We start from the raw sequence: 16,109 nt of genomic DNA on the forward strand, positions 1-16,109 counted from the left end.
ATTTGTGTTTTACTTCCCCCTCCCTGCTGGTTACTTGGCCAGGGAGGGGAGGGATCTGTCCTCCCCTGGTGGTCCAGTGGCATTGGGCTGAGCAGTGGGAGAAGCTGTCACTTACCTACCCAGCAGCTCTCTTCAGCGCCACTGCGTGCGCGTTAAGCGTTGCCATGGAAACCCGTGGCAACGCTCTGCCGGCCGCGGGTCTCGCGAGAGTTACACAGTGGAGCTGCTGGGAAAGTAAGTAACAGCTTCTGCGCCCCCCCACTGCCGGGCTTGTCATGAGCCCGGGGGTCCTGCTTGAGTATAAGCCAAGGGGGGCTTTTTCAGTACAAAACATGTGCCAAAAAATTCGGCTTATACTCGAGTATATACAGTGGTTTTATTATTTATGCCTTTCACTGTACAGCATCAATAACATTACATTTTAAAGGAGTAGTCCAGTGGTGAACTACTTATCCCCTGTCCTAAGGATAGGGGATAAGTTGCAGATCGCGGGGGGTCCAACCGCGGGGCCCCAGCGGTTGGACCCCCCGCGATCTTCTGTACGGGGCCCCGACAGCCCGTCGGAAGGGGGCGTGTAGACCACCGCACGAAGCGGCGGCCGACACGCCCCTCAATATAACTCTATGGCAGAGCCGGAGCGCTGCCTTCGGCAATCTCCGGCTCTGCCATAGAGATGTATTGAGGGGGCGTGTCGGCCGCCGCTCCGTGCGGTGGTCGACACCCGCTATCTGGCCGGAGAGCCGGGGCCCTGTACAGAGAGATCGCAGGGGGCCCCAGCGGTCGGACCCCCCCGTGATCTCAAACTTATCCCCTATCCTTAGGATAGGGGATAAGTTTTTCACCACTGGACTATCCCTTTAATTGTTCGGACAATTCTGCACGTGGTAATTTTTTTTTTTTTTGTTTTATTGAATTGGAAAGGGGTTTGGTAGGCTGACTTTTTTTTTTTTTTAGGGAAAATTATTATTTTTATTTTTAAAAACATAAATTCTTTTTAGGTCTCCCTAAGGTAATTGTATGAGCTCTCGTTCTTTTGCTCATACAGATTAATGGAGTTTATATGTACTGCATTGATCAATCAGATCTGTGTTCTATTTGTAGAGCCTGCTAATGGCAGAGGAATCCAGGCAGGAATAGAAGCCTTCCGAAGGCCTCGGGCTGCTGTGATAATGGATCGGATCCCTGTGATCGAGTCGCAGGGGGGCTGATCGGAACCACTGCACCACCAATGTCACTTAGAACAGCCATTTAAATGCCGCTGTCAACTTTCACAGCAGCATCAAAAGGGTTAATAGCTGCAGAGATCGCTCCATACTGGTTATAAGTGGTGGCCCTCGACTACTGAAAGCAGCCAGGTGCCGCCCGGAATGGAGTGGGCTCACGTCGCCAGTCAGCTTCATATACCCTTAATAGCCTCATGATGTTAATAGATGTCATGGGTTGTTAAGGGGTTAATGCTTAAAGGGGTATTTTTTAATGCTTTTTTAATTTTTTTATTTAAAAAAAAAAAAAAAAAAAAAATTATGCATAAAGGGTTTATTTTTTTTTTTTTTTAATCAACTGGTGCCAGAAAGTTAAACATATTTGTAAATTACTTCTATAAAAAAAATCTTAATCCTTCCAGTACTTATTAGCTGCTGAATACTACTGTTTTCTTTTTGGAACACAGAGCTCTCTGCTGACATCACGAGCACAGTGCTCTCTGCTGACATCTTATTAGGAACTGACCAGAGCAGCATATGTATGCTATGGGGATTTTCTCCTACTCTGGACAGTTCTTAAAGGGGTACTCCCATGGAAAACTTTTTTATTTTTTTTATTCAACTGGTGCCAGAAAGTTAAACAGATTTGTAAATCACTTCTATTGAAAAATCTTAATCTTTCCTGTACATTTTAGGGGCTGTATACTAAAGAGAAATACAAATAGAAATGCATTTCCTCTGATGTCATGAGCACAGTGCTCTCTCCTGACACCTCTGTCCATTTTAGGAACTGTCCAGAGCAGCATATGTTTGATATGGGAATTTTCTCCTGCTCTGGACAGTTCCTAAAATGGACAGCAGAGTTCAGCAGAGAGCACTGTGGTCATGACATCAGAGGAAATGCATTTCTTTTTTGGATTTCTCTTTAGTATACAGCCCCTAAAAAGTACTGGAAGGATTAAGATTTTTTAATAGAAGTGATTTACAAATTGTTTAAATTTCTTGCACCTGTTGATTTAAGAAAAAAAAAAAAAAAAGTTTCCACGGGAGTACTCCTTTAACGACGCAGGACGTATATTTACGTCCTGCGCCGGCTCCCGCGATATGAAGCGGGATCGTGCCGCAATCCCGCATCATATCGCGTCGGTCCTGGCGCTCATCAACGGCCGGGACCCGCGGCTAATACCACACATCGCCGATCGCGGCGATGTGCGGTATTAACCCTTTAGAAGCGGCGGTCAAAGCTGACCGCCGCTTCTAAAGTGAAAGTGACCCGGCTGCTCAGTCGGGCTGTTCGGGACCGCCGCGGTGAAATCGCGGCATCCCGGAAAGCTGACAGGACACCGGGAGGGCCCTTACCTGCCTCCTCGGTGTCCGATCGGCGAATGACTGCTCCGTGCCTGAGATCCAGGCAGGAGCAGTCAAGCGCCGATAACACTGATCACAGGTGTGTTAATACACGCCAGTGATCAGCATAGGAGATCAGTGTGTGCAGTGTTATAGGTCCCTATGGGATAACAATGATCAGTATAAGAGATCAGTGTGTGCAGTGAGTGTTATAGGTCCCTATGGGATAATAATGATCAGTATAGGAGATCAGTGTGTGCAGTGTTATAGGTCCCTATGGGATAACAATGATCAGTGTAAGAGATCAGTGTGTGCAGTGTTATAGGTCCCTATGGGATAACAATGATCAGTATAAGAGATCAGTGTGTGCAGTGTTATAGGTCCCTATGGGATAATAATGATCAGTATAGGAGATCAGTGTGTGCAGTGTTATAGGTCCCTATGGGATGACAATGATCAGTATAAGAGATCAGTGTGTGCAGTGTTATAGTCTCCTATGGGATAACAATGATCAGTGTAAGAGATCAGTGTGTGCAGTGTTATAGGTCCCTATGGGATAACAATGATCAGTATAAGAGATCAGTGTGTGCAGTGTTATAGGTCCCTATGGGATAATAATGATCAGTATAGGAGATCAGTGTGTGCAGTGTTATAGGTCCCTATGGGATAACAATGATCAGTATAAGAGATCAGTGTGTGCAGTGTTATAGTCTCCTATGGGATAACAATGATCAGTGTAAGAGATCAGTGTGTGCAGTGTTATAGGTCCCTATGGGACCTATAACACTGCAAAAAAAAAGTTTAAAAAAGTGTTAATAAAGGTCATTTAACCCCTTCCCTAATAAAAGTTTGAATCACCCCCCTTTTCCCATAAAAAAATAAATAAAACAGTGTAAAAAATAAATAAATAAACATATGTGGTATCGTCGCGTGCGTAAATGTCCGAACTATAAAAATATATCATTAATTAAACTGCACGGTCAATGGCGTACGCGCAAAAAAATTCCAAAGTCCAAAAAAGCGCATTTTGGTCACTTTTTATACCATTAAAAAATGAATAAAAAGTGATCAAAAAGTCCGATCAAAACAAAAATCATACCAATAAAAACTTCAGATCACGGCGCATGTAGTTATGATTTTTTCCAGAAGTGCGACAAAATCACCTATATAAGTAGGGGATCATTTGAATCGTATGGACCTACAGAATAAAGATAAGGTGTCATTTTTACCGAAATATGCACTGCGTAGAAAAAGAAGCCCCCAAAAGTTACAAAATGGCGTTTTTTCTTCGATTTTGTCGCACAATTATTTTTTTTTCCGTTTGGCCGTAGATTTTTGGGTAAAATGACTAATGTCACTGCAAAGTAGAATTGGCAACGCAAAAAATAAGCCATAATATGGATTTTTAGGTGGAAAATTGAAAGGGTTGTGATTTTTAAAAGGTAAGGAGGAAAAAACGAAAGTGCAAAAACGGAAAAACCCTGAGTCCTTAAGGGGTTAAGATGTCAGCAGAGAGCACTGTGCTCGTGATTCAGCAGAGAGCTCTGTATTCTGAAAAGAAAATAATTTACTCTGTAGTATTCAGCAGCTAATAAGTACTGGAAGGATTAAGATTTTTTAATAGAAGTAATTTACAAATCTGTTTAACTTTCTGGCACCAGTTCATTTAAAAGAAAAAAATAAATGTTTTCCACCGGAGTACACCTTTAAACTTAATGCTTAGCAGACAACAATAAAACGTATGTAATGTAGAGGTTCTTGTGTATACCCTGAACTTACCTGATGGGTTTTCAGCCGGAACAGAAATGATTTTCTCATGCTGCCTCCATTTCCCATGAATCCTCTGGCTTTGCAGAGAGAGGGGGTGGAGTCTGATCACTGCAATTCACCTAATGAGACCAACCTGATAACCTGATTGGACGCTAGTAACTTACAACCTAAACTGCTTAGTGTGTTGGGGTCCGTTCACATTATGTGCAATTTTGATGAGTTTTCTTATTCAAAGTGTGTTTTTTTAGAATTTTTTTTTTTACCATGAGGGGAAATTCAACCTATAATCACAATTGAGTTGTTTTCTAAAGATTTGAAGTCTTTAGGTTTATAACATGTTTTTTCCCACAATTTGCACAACTGCGGTAATAGCCCATTATTTAAAGCAATTTTAGAAAAATCCTGCCAAAAACAGGAAAAACCTGTCAAGTATGCAACGTATAAACACAGCCTCAGGGGGTGTATAACTACTTTATATCCTAATCACAGAGATAGCAGCAGTATACAGATAGAGATTGAGCTGGAGGGGTATAACTACTATATATCCTGATCCCATAGAGATAGCACCAGTATACAGATAGAGATGGAGGGGTATAACTAATATATATCCTGATCCCATAGAGATAGCAGCAGTATACAGATAGAGATGGAGGGGTATAACTAATATATATATCCTGATCCCATAGAGATAGCAGCAGTATACAGATAGAGATGGAGGGGTATAACTAATATATATCCTGATCCCATAGAGATAGCACCAGTATACAGATAGAGCTAGAGGGTAGGTGTATTACTATTTTATATTCTGATCCCACAAGATAGCAGCAGCAGTATACAGATAGAGCTGAAGGGGAGGTGCATAACTACTATACATCCTGATCCCATAGAGATAGAAGCAGTATACAGATAGAGATGGAGGGGTATAACTAATATATATCCTGATCCCATAGAGATAGCAGCAGTATACAGATAGAGCTGGAGGGGAGGTATATAATGACTATATATCCTGATCCCATAGAGATAGCACCAGTATACAGATAGAGCTAGAGGGTAGGTGCATTACTATTTTATATTCTGATCCCACAAGATAGCAGCAGCAGTATACAGATAGAGCTGAAGGGGAGGTGCATAACTACTATACATCCTGATCCCATAGAGATAGAAGCAGTATACAGATAGAGATGGAGGTGTATAACTACTATATATCCTGATCTCATAGAGATAGCAGCAGTATACAGATAGAGCTTGAGGGGAGGTGTATAACTACTATATATCCTGATCCCATAGAGATAGCAGCAGCAGTATACAGATAGAGCTGGAGGGGAGGTGTATAACTACTATATATTCTGATCTCATAGAGATAGAAGCAGCAGTATACAGATAGAGCTGGAGGATTGTCAGACTATATGGGACAGAATTATTTCAGACAACCATACTGTGTCGCGTCCATCTTAATTGTTCAAGCCAAAAACTCCATGTTGTGTAAAGTTTATTCTTAGTCTTAAATTCCACATGGTGTCTGCAAGTGTGAAGCATCCCTGTTTATATAAACCACTTTATGGCTCAGATTAGGGCATTGGAATTCAGGTCACTTTCAGCTCAGGAGTATATATATATATATATATATATATATATATATATATATATGTGTGTGTGTGAAAATACTTTTCCTTATATTCTTGATAGTGGTTAGATATGCATTATCTATCATTATTATGATTATTATTAGTGGCATGGTTATGTTATGTGGTCAGTATTCCATTTATAACCTATTTAGTTTTCCTGCCTCTATAAGTTGGCATGTATGTAATCTGGTGGTCTGATTGACCAATGAATAGAGTCTACAGTTATGTCTTATCTGATAGATTTATAATTGTAAGAATAGACAGAACTGAAAATCTATTCATTAGGTAAACTTGGGAGGGACCATTAATGTCAGATTCAGATTGAAGACTCTAAGAAAATATTTTGCCCTTCCTGGTCAGTGAAATAGTTACATCTGGAGGAGACGGCCTAGCACGTTTTTGTTCTCGAGACGTGATTGGTTGGTTTCTTATCTGATCAAGATAAGGGACCCTTGTTTATACTGTAGTGGTGAGGGGGGTGATCATCTTTGGACAGGATCCCGGATTATCATTCTGTGACTGAACCGGCTGATCCCATCCAACTTGCTGGACCCCCTGACATTTCTACTTTGTGGTAACTATAAAAGAACTTTAATATCTTTTGATTATTGTCGGATATTCTATAGCAGGAGAGTTTGTACTTAAGATAATTTATATTTTCCTACCCACAACTTGTGGATGAATTTATAGATTATGTCCAAGTATAACTGCAGACAATGATTAACTGTTGTGTATTGTGTTATCTGGTATATGTCTCCATGTTGTGTATTGTGTTATCTGGTATATGTCTCCATGTTGTGTATTGTGTTATCTGGTATATGTCTCCATGTTGTGTATTGTGTTATCTGGTATATGTCTCCATGTTGTGTATAGTGTTATCTGGTATATGTCTCCATGTTGTGTATTGTGTTATCTGGTATATGTCTCCATGTTGTGTATTGTGTTATCTGGTATATGTCTCCATGTTGTGTACTGTGTTATCTGGTATATGTCTCCATGTTGTGTATAGTGTTATCTGGTATATGTCTCCATGTTGTGTATTGTGTTATCTGGTATATGACTCCATGTTGTATTGTGTTATCTGGTATATGTCTCCATGTTGTGTATTGTGTTATCTGGTATATGTCTCCATGTTGTGTATTGTGTTATCTGGTATATGTCTCCATGTTGTGTATTGTGTTATCTGGTGATATGTCTCCATGTTGTGTATCGTGTTATCTGGTACATGTCTCCATGTTGTGTTATCTGGTATATGTCTCCATGTTGTGTATTGTGTTATCTGGTATATGTCTCCATGTTGTGTATAGTGTTATCTGGTATATGTCTCCATGTTGTGTATAGTGTTATCTGGTATATGTCTCCATGTTGTGTATTGTGTTATCTGGTATATGTCTCCATGTTGTGTATTGTGTTATCTGGTATATGTCTCCATGTTGTGTATTATGTTATCTGGTATATGTCTCCATGTTGTGTATTGTGTTATCTGGTATATATGTCTCCATGTTGTGTATTATGTTATCTGGTATATGTATCCATGTTGTGTATTGTGTTATCTGGTATATATCTCCATGTTGTGTATTGTGTTATCTGATATATGTCTCCATGTTGTGTATTGTGTTATCTGGTATATGTCTCCATGTTGTGTATTGTGTTATCTGGTATATGTCTCCATGTTGTGTATTGTGTTATCTGGTATATGTCTCCATGTTGTGTATTGTGTTATCTGGTATATGTCTCCATGTTGTGTATTGTGTTATCTGGTATATGTCTCCATGTTGTGTATCGTGTTATCTGGTATATGTCTCCATGTTGTGTATTGTGTTATCTGGTATATGTCTCCATGTTGTGTATTGTGTTATCTGGTATATATGTCTCCATGTTGTGTATTGTGTTATACCAGATAACACAATACACAACATGCACTGTTATAGTCCCCATTACATAGATTAAATTGCCCACACTGATCAATGCAATGCCGTAGCATAGCATTGATCAGTGTTTTCGGCGCTCGGACAAGGAGGAGGCAGGAAGGGATCCTCCTCGTGTCCTAACAGCTGATTGGGACACCGCGGTGGTCCCGATCAGCCCGACTGAGCTTCCAGGCATGCTTCTTTTTAACTTTGAGCGCCGCTTCTAAAGGGTCAATACCGGGCATCACCGCGATCGGTGATGTCTGGAATTAGCCATGGGTCCCGGCTATTGTTAGCCGCCGGGACCAACCCGATAGGGTACTCTGGTGGAACACAATTTTTTTCAAATCAACTGGTGCCAGAAAGTTAAACAGATTTGTAAATTACTACAATTTAAAAATATTAATCCTTCCAGTACTTATCAGCTGCTGTATACTCCAGAGGAAGTTGTGAAGCAAATTTCTCCTGCTCTGGACAGTTCTAGTCACAGACAGAGGTGTCAGCAGAGAGCACTGTGGTCAGACTGGAAAGAACTACACAACTTTCTGTGGAGCATACAGCAGCTGATAAGTACTGGAAGGGTTAAGATTTTTAAATAGAAGTAAACTTTCAGGCACCAGTTGATTTAAAAAAAACACTTAAAAAAATTCCACAACATTTATTACAATCGGTGACTAAGCAGAATCTGTGACTGTTCTCTGTATTTAGTGGTTACTACTCACCTGGGCTGTTACCTGTAGGAATGTCCTCTTTATACTGCTCATCACCGCTCACATCTGTCTCTTTCTTTATGTCTGTAGCATTAATATAAATGAGATCTCTCCCTGTAGGAATGTCCTCCTTATACTGCTCATCAATGCTCACATCTGTCTCTTGTTCTTTCTTTATGTCTGTACTATTAATATACATCAGATCTTTCCCTGTAGGAATGTCCTCTTTATACTGCTCATCACCGCTCGCATCTGTCTTTGGAGCATTAATATAGATCAGCTCTTTCCCTGTAGGAATGTCCTCCTTATACTGCTCATCACCGCTCACATCTGTCTCTTCTTCTTCCTTTATGTCTGTAGTATTAATATAGATCAGATTTTTCCCTGTAGGAATGTCCTCCTTATACTGCTCATCACTGCTCACATCTGTCTCTTCTTCTTCCTTTATGTCTGTAGCATTAATATTGATGAGATCTTTCCCTGTAGAAATGTCCTCCTTATACTGCTCATCACCGCTCACATCTGTCTCTTCTTCTTCCTTTATGTCTGTAGCATTAATATTGATGAGATCTTTCTCTGTAGGAATGTCCTCCTTATACTGCTCATCACCGCTCACATCTGTCTCTTCTTCTTCCTTTATGTCTGTAGAATTAATATGGATGAGATCTCTCCCTGTAGTAATGTCCTCCATATTCTGCTCATCAAGAGGACGGGGACACCTCTCTGGTGCTGTTCTCTTGCTGGATCTGACTGTAGGGAACACATACAGAGACTGAATTCATTCTTTACATACAAATAATGAGAGGACGTGTGTATATAGTCATGTCTATTACCTGGTGATGTGAGGGGCTGCTGATCCTCCATCATGACCTGATCCTTGTACTGATCCTTGTGTCCTTCTACATACTCCCACTCCTCCATGGAGAAATAGACCGCCACGTCCTGACACCTTATAGGAACCTGTATTGTGAATAAACATTTAATTCTATACAATTCCAGGATGTTATATGGAGACATTTGAGGGGATATTCCTGCACATCATTTATCTTCTTGCTCTCGGATGATGAGGTGAATACTTGTCGGGGCAGATCCTCTATATTATGGTCACATGTCCTGAACTGACCTCAAGTCTGATGATCCAGCTGTCAGTTCAGGTCATTATACCCAAAGCGGCCGTCCCATGGTGTGTAAGGAGTTAAGTGATATTTCATAGTATCACTGCTCCCCTCCCCCGGGACTATATAGATGGCTGCTTACTGTCTGGCCCCTAAGGATAGAATTGGCAGTGCTGTGCGCCACTTAACCCTAGCTAGACTGGTTGCTCTTATCCCAGCGAGTAGAAGGGACAATAAGCAGCTATCTGTATAGTGTGTGGCCCCAGAAAAGTCAAGTGTCAATGCATCACCACCATTTAACTCCTTCATGGCTGACTGGGCAGGAGGTATATAATGTATAGCCATGGGCCCAGCTCCGGAGCAGGAGACGCACCAAATCTGACATATCTTCTGCTCTTGTGCAGGAAACCCCTTTCAGAGCAGGGACTCCTGTCATTAACCCCTTAAGGTTTTTTCCTACTCACCTTTTAAAAATCATAACGCTTTCAATTTTGCACCTACAGACCCTTATAATGTTTTTTTTTTTTTTTTTTGGTGCCACCAATTCTACTTTGTAATGACATCAGTCATTTTATGGAAAGATCTACGGCGAAACAAAAAAGAAACTAATTCTGCGGAAAAAATAAAAAAACAAAACCCCATTTTGTAAATTTTGGGGGCTTCCGTTTCTACGTAGTACATTTTTCGGTAAAAATGACACCTTATTATTCCGTAGGTCCATATGAATATAATGATCCCCTACTTATATAGGTTGGATTTTGTCGTACTACTGGAAAAAATCATAACTTCATGCAGGAAAATTTAAATGTTTAAAAATGTCATCTTCTGACCCCTATAACTTTTTTACTTTTCCGCATACGGGCCGGTATAAGGGCTCATTTTTTGCGCCATGATCTGAAGTTTATATCGCTACCATATTTGTTTTGATCGGACTTTTTGATTGCTTATGGTATAAAAAGTTACCAAAAATGCACTATTTTGGACTTTGGAATTTTTTTTGCGCGAACGCCATTGTCCGTGCGGTTTAATTAATTATATATTTTTATAGTTTGGACAGTTACGCACGCGGCGATACCACATATGTTTATTTAAATGCTTTTTTTTTTTTTTTTATGGGAAAAGGAAGGGTGATTAAAATTTTTATTAGGGAAGGGGTTAAATCACATTTATTGACAATTAACAATTATTTTTTTTGCAATATTATACCCCCCACAGGAGACTATTAACTATTTTTATATATTTTATTAACAATTAAATTATTTTTTTGCAATATTATAGCCCCCACAGGTGACTATAACATGCATTGTACTGATTGCAGGCACTGATCAATGCTACGCCATAGCATTGCATTGATCAGTATTATCGGCAATCGACTGCTCAAGCCTGGATCTCTGGCTTGGAGCAATCAATCGCCGATCGTCAGGTTTCACTACGGTGATCCCGATTAGGCCGGGTTCACATAACGTTTTTGCCATCCTAGTTTTCAAGGAACCGTATACATGTGCGTTTCCAACTGATGTCCATGTTAAAAAAAAACGTATGCGGATGCAGTACGGAGTCAAAATCGTGGTTGACCACAGTTTTGTCTCCGGTTTAAAACCGTACTGCAACCGCATGTGTTTTTTAAAAATTTTTTTTAACATGGACGTCAATGGGGAAATGGACATGTATACGGTTCTATATGGGAAACCGTATGCGGTTTTTACTTTGCACATGCGCATTTGCATCCTGAAGTCCCCGCCCAACACCCCTCCCATTAAAAATGGACAAAATTATCAAAAACTTATGGGTTTTATTTATTTACATTTTTTTTATAAAAACAGACGGAACCATATGCACTTTTAAAAACAGTATACCGTTCAAAAACGGATACGGTTTACTTTTTCCCATACTGTTCCATCCGTTTTTTTTTGCCATACGGTTTCTTTAGAAAAACTGATTGAAAACAGTATGGCAAAAACGTAGTGTGAACCCAACCTCAGCCAGATTGAGCAGCCGGGAATTCCCTTATTTATTTTTTTTACTTTAATCTTCACTATTCACGTAAAGGAGGGGAGGGAATTTGCATTTGGGCTAATACTGGACATCACCAATCGCGGTGATGTCCAGTATTAACCCTTTAGACGCGGCAATCAAAGTTGATCGCCGCGTCTAAAGGGTTAATACTGGACATCACGGCGATATTAGCCCAAATTCAAGTTCCCTCCCCTCCTTTTACGTGAATAGTGCAGATTTTCTGCCGACAGTATGCGGAGATCCAGGATCTTAGGACACTCTTGGAATATAGCACAAGGGGCGTTAGGGAGGAAATTGATGATCTGTGGAGGGAAAGTGATAAGGAAATCAAATGGTTAAAATCTCCACACGATTAGCTGAGAGAACGGGTGGAGGTCCCTAACCTCGCTTCACGCTGTCTGAACGACGCTCCAATCCTGCAGGCAGCCTCAGCATCACAGCATTGATCAGTGTATGTAATCTATAGATTCCATGTAATAGTCTACTACAGGGACTAAAAAACTGGGAATAAGGTAAAAAGAACATTAACTTAATGTGTATAAGCCCCTCCCCTAATAAACGATTGAATCTTCTCCATTTACCAATTTTTTAAAAATAAAATAATGTAAACAAAAATAGACCTAAACATATGTGTAACCGCACGGTCAATGGCGTAAACGTAAAAAAATACAACTTCATGGAGCAGAAAAAAATTCTTAAAAAGCGACCAAAAAGTCTCATCAAAACTAAAGTGGTTCCGATAAAAATTACAGATCACGGCGCAAAAAAAGACTTTCATACATCCCTGTATACGGAATAATAAGAGAGTTATAGGGGACAAGGTAGGACAATCTGATACATACTTATTTTTGTACAAAAAGTTTGAATTTTTTTCATCTTTTTAAAGTGTTAAAATAAAACCTATATAAATCATTTATCATTGTAATCGTTTGGACCTACAGAATAAAGAGAATTATTACCGTAATGTGCACTGCGTCCAAACAGAAGAACCCAGATTTTAAAAATTGCTTTTTAGTTTTTTTTCAATTTCACCCCACAAATAATTTTTTTTTTTTTGTCCCTTGTTATAGATTTTATGGTAAAATGAGTGATGTCATTACAGAGTACAAATCAATGGTGCAAAAAAACAACAAGAACAATAAGTCTCATATGGGTTTGTAAAGAGGAAATTACAATCATTATGGCTATTAGAGGGCGAGGAGGAAAACATTAAAAATAGAAATTGCGGTGTCCTTAAGGGGTTAAAACTCAAAACTGCCGGGTACTGAAGGGGTTAATGGAACAAAAAATCAACTTACAGCGCTAAACATGTGACCACACACATACCTCCACCTGCAGAGCTGTACTGGAGCCATGTGCTTATAGGGCCTGCATGATGTCACAGTCATGTGATCAGTCACATGATCGGGGCTGCTGCTCTAGGCTCATCTGCTCAGTATATGCAGGACTCTGCTGTCACATGACCATTATCACAGGTCCTTCACTCTCAATCTCTTCTATTATGCACTGCTGAGCTCCGCCCACTCCTGTCACATGATCCTCCCCACAGTTCCTTGAGCCACAGTCGCATCTATACTGCTAAACTTTACCCCCAAATGTACTGGTCACATGATTGTGACATCATCACAGGTCCTGCACCACCAGCATGTAGCAGCAGATACAGAGCAGGTCCTGGTTGGGCAGTCACTGCTGTTGTGTTGTAAATCATGTGACTCCTCCATGTGACTGATCACATGACGGTGACATCATCGCAGGTCCTGTAAGCACACGTCTCCTCTACAGATACAAGTATGGGGATTATTGGGGATGTTTATTATTAACCCTTAAGGACACGATGTATATTTACATTCTGTGCCCCATATGGGACTTTGAGGTGAGCTCAGGAGCTATAAGCAGCCAGGACTCACCACTAATGACGCTCATCACCATTAACCCTTTAGATTCCATGATCAAAGTCGATTGCAGGATGTAAAATGAGTAAAATGCAGTTGTTGGGGGGCGGAGTCTAGATCAGCTGAGATGACGGCCGGAGGGCCCCTTACCGTGCTCTGTGCTCAGATCGGTGCTCTAAGTATACAGACACCTCCACAGCCTGTATAAGCCGAGCACTGATAACACTGATCACTATGGCAGAGCGTTATTCAGGGTTTGTAATAGAAGCCCCTCCCCTAATAAGTTTATATCCCATTTTTGTAATAAAATAATGTAGGTGGGCGTGGCTTAGACATGGCGCTGTGCGGTTGTTTTTCTAGGCAGCGCCGTGCCGACCAGCGGTTGTTTCCCTGATTTCCTGCCTATACTGCCCCCCAGGGGATGTCTGGATGGTGAAGGTATCAGGTCACTTACCCGCCCATCCTGTCACCTGATCAGTCTCTTTTCTCCGGGTATCAGCCACTTCTTCCATACAGGACTATGTAAGCATCAGGTTTTTAAGTTTCTCCCGCGCCCCTATTATTACTTAAGACAGTGTTTCCAATCCAGCGTGCCTCCAGCTGTTGTAAAACTACAACTCCCAGCATGCCCTGACAGCCAAATGCTGTAACAGCTGGAGGCACCCTGCTTGGGAAACACTGACTCCGGTGGTGGCCCAGACCCTGCGTGTGTAACGGTATATGATGCTCGGCCTCTGCTGCAGGTAATAGCAGGTTCTTCCGGGGGGACATATCACAATTCACATAAAATCCTGATGTAATTGTGATGTATATTGTGCCCCCTAGTGGACACATTTCACTATTCTTCATTGGACAATGTCATATTGAATCCCTCTATTCTTCTCCCTGCTCTGATGAAGACGTTCTGAATACACCGCAGCCTCAGAGATTAGGAGAAATGGATTCACAACGTCTTCAGCAGAGCAGGGAGAGCGACCTCAGAAGACCTGGAGGACCAGAGCGCCACCACTGGACGGGAGAGGGGAGTGCGCTCTAGTCTCTTATTTTACAGCCCTCGGACAATGGATTTTGTTTTATAGAGAAATCTGAAAACTCCTATAATGTCTCCTCAGATGTTTCCCCAGATTATCTCCAGGAAATGGATTTTATTTCTCCATAGAATCTGGTGCGGTTTATCATCGTCTCCTCTTCTTCCCTTCAGGTTTCTCCAATCCAGGATCCTCTGCTGATATCTTCTATATAAGAGAATTCTCCTGGATGACCCATCAATCATGGAGAGAGACAGGAACAAGATGGCCGACAGAATCATAAACCTCACCCTACAGATACTCTTCCGGCTTACTGGAGAGGTGAGGGATTCTGGGAGTGATGTCACATGACCTCATTCTTATCTATGTAATAACAGATGGATATGACTGGAGAGGTGAGGGATTCTGGGAGTGATGTCACATGACCTCATTCTTATCTCTGTAATAACAGATGGATATGACTGGAGAGGTGAGGGATTCTGGGAGTGATGTCACATGACCTCATTCTTATCTATGTAATAACAGATGGATATGACTGGAGAGGTGAGGGATTCTGGGAGTGATGTCACATGACCTCATTCTTATCTATGTAATAACAGATGGATATGACTGGAGAGGTGAGGGATTCTGGGAGTGATGTCACATGACCTCATTCTTATCTATTTAATAACAGATGGATATGACTGGAGAGGTGAGGGATTCTGGGAATGATGTCACATGACCTCATTCTTATCTATGTAATAACAGATGGATATGACTGGAGAGGTGAGGGATTCTGGGAGTGATGTCACATGACCTCATTCTTATCTATGTAATAACAGATGGATATGACTGGAGAGGTGAGGGATTCTGGGAGTGATGTCACATGACCTCATTCTTATCTATTTAATAACAGATGGATATGACTGGAGAGGTGAAGGATTCTGGGAATGATGTCACATGACCTCATTCTTATCTATGTAATAACAGATGGATATGACTGGAGAGGTGAGGGATTCTGGGAGTGATGTCACATGACCTCATTCTTATCTATGTAATAACAGATGGATATGAGTGGAGAGGTGAGGGATTCTGGGAGTGATGTCACATGACCTCATTCTTATCTATGTAATAACAGATGGATATGACTGGAGACGTGAGGGATTCTGGGAGTGATGTCACATGACCTCATTCTTATCTATGTAATAACAGATGGATATGACTGGAGAGGTGAGGGATTCTGGGAGTGATGTCACATGACCTCATTCTTATCTATGTAATAACAGATGGGTATGACTGGAGAGGTGATGGATTCTGGGAGTGATGTCACATGACCTCATTCTTATCTATGTAATAACAGATGGATATGACTGGAGAGGTGAGGGATTCTGGTAGTGATGTCACATGACCTCATTCTTATCTATGTAATAACAGATGGATATGACTGGAGAGGTGAGTAATTCTGGTAGTGATGTCACATGACCTCATTCTTATCTGTGTAATAACAGATGGATA

The 16,109-nt window shown here is 41.0% G+C and overlaps 1 protein-coding gene across 1 annotated transcript in view; it reads left to right on the forward strand.

The window, feature by feature from the left end:
- Window positions 1-16,109, forward strand: part of LOC130309433 (zinc finger protein 569-like) — a 149,570-nt gene that overhangs the window by 53,603 nt on the left and 79,858 nt on the right. The window contains 1 exon segment of the mRNA XM_056552326.1: window positions 14,789-14,936. The gene's annotated coding sequence lies outside the window, so the exon portion shown is untranslated.

Source organism: Hyla sarda, chromosome 1 (genome assembly GCF_029499605.1).
Source record: "Hyla sarda isolate aHylSar1 chromosome 1, aHylSar1.hap1, whole genome shotgun sequence".
Classification (NCBI taxonomy): domain Eukaryota; kingdom Metazoa; phylum Chordata; class Amphibia; order Anura; family Hylidae; genus Hyla; species Hyla sarda.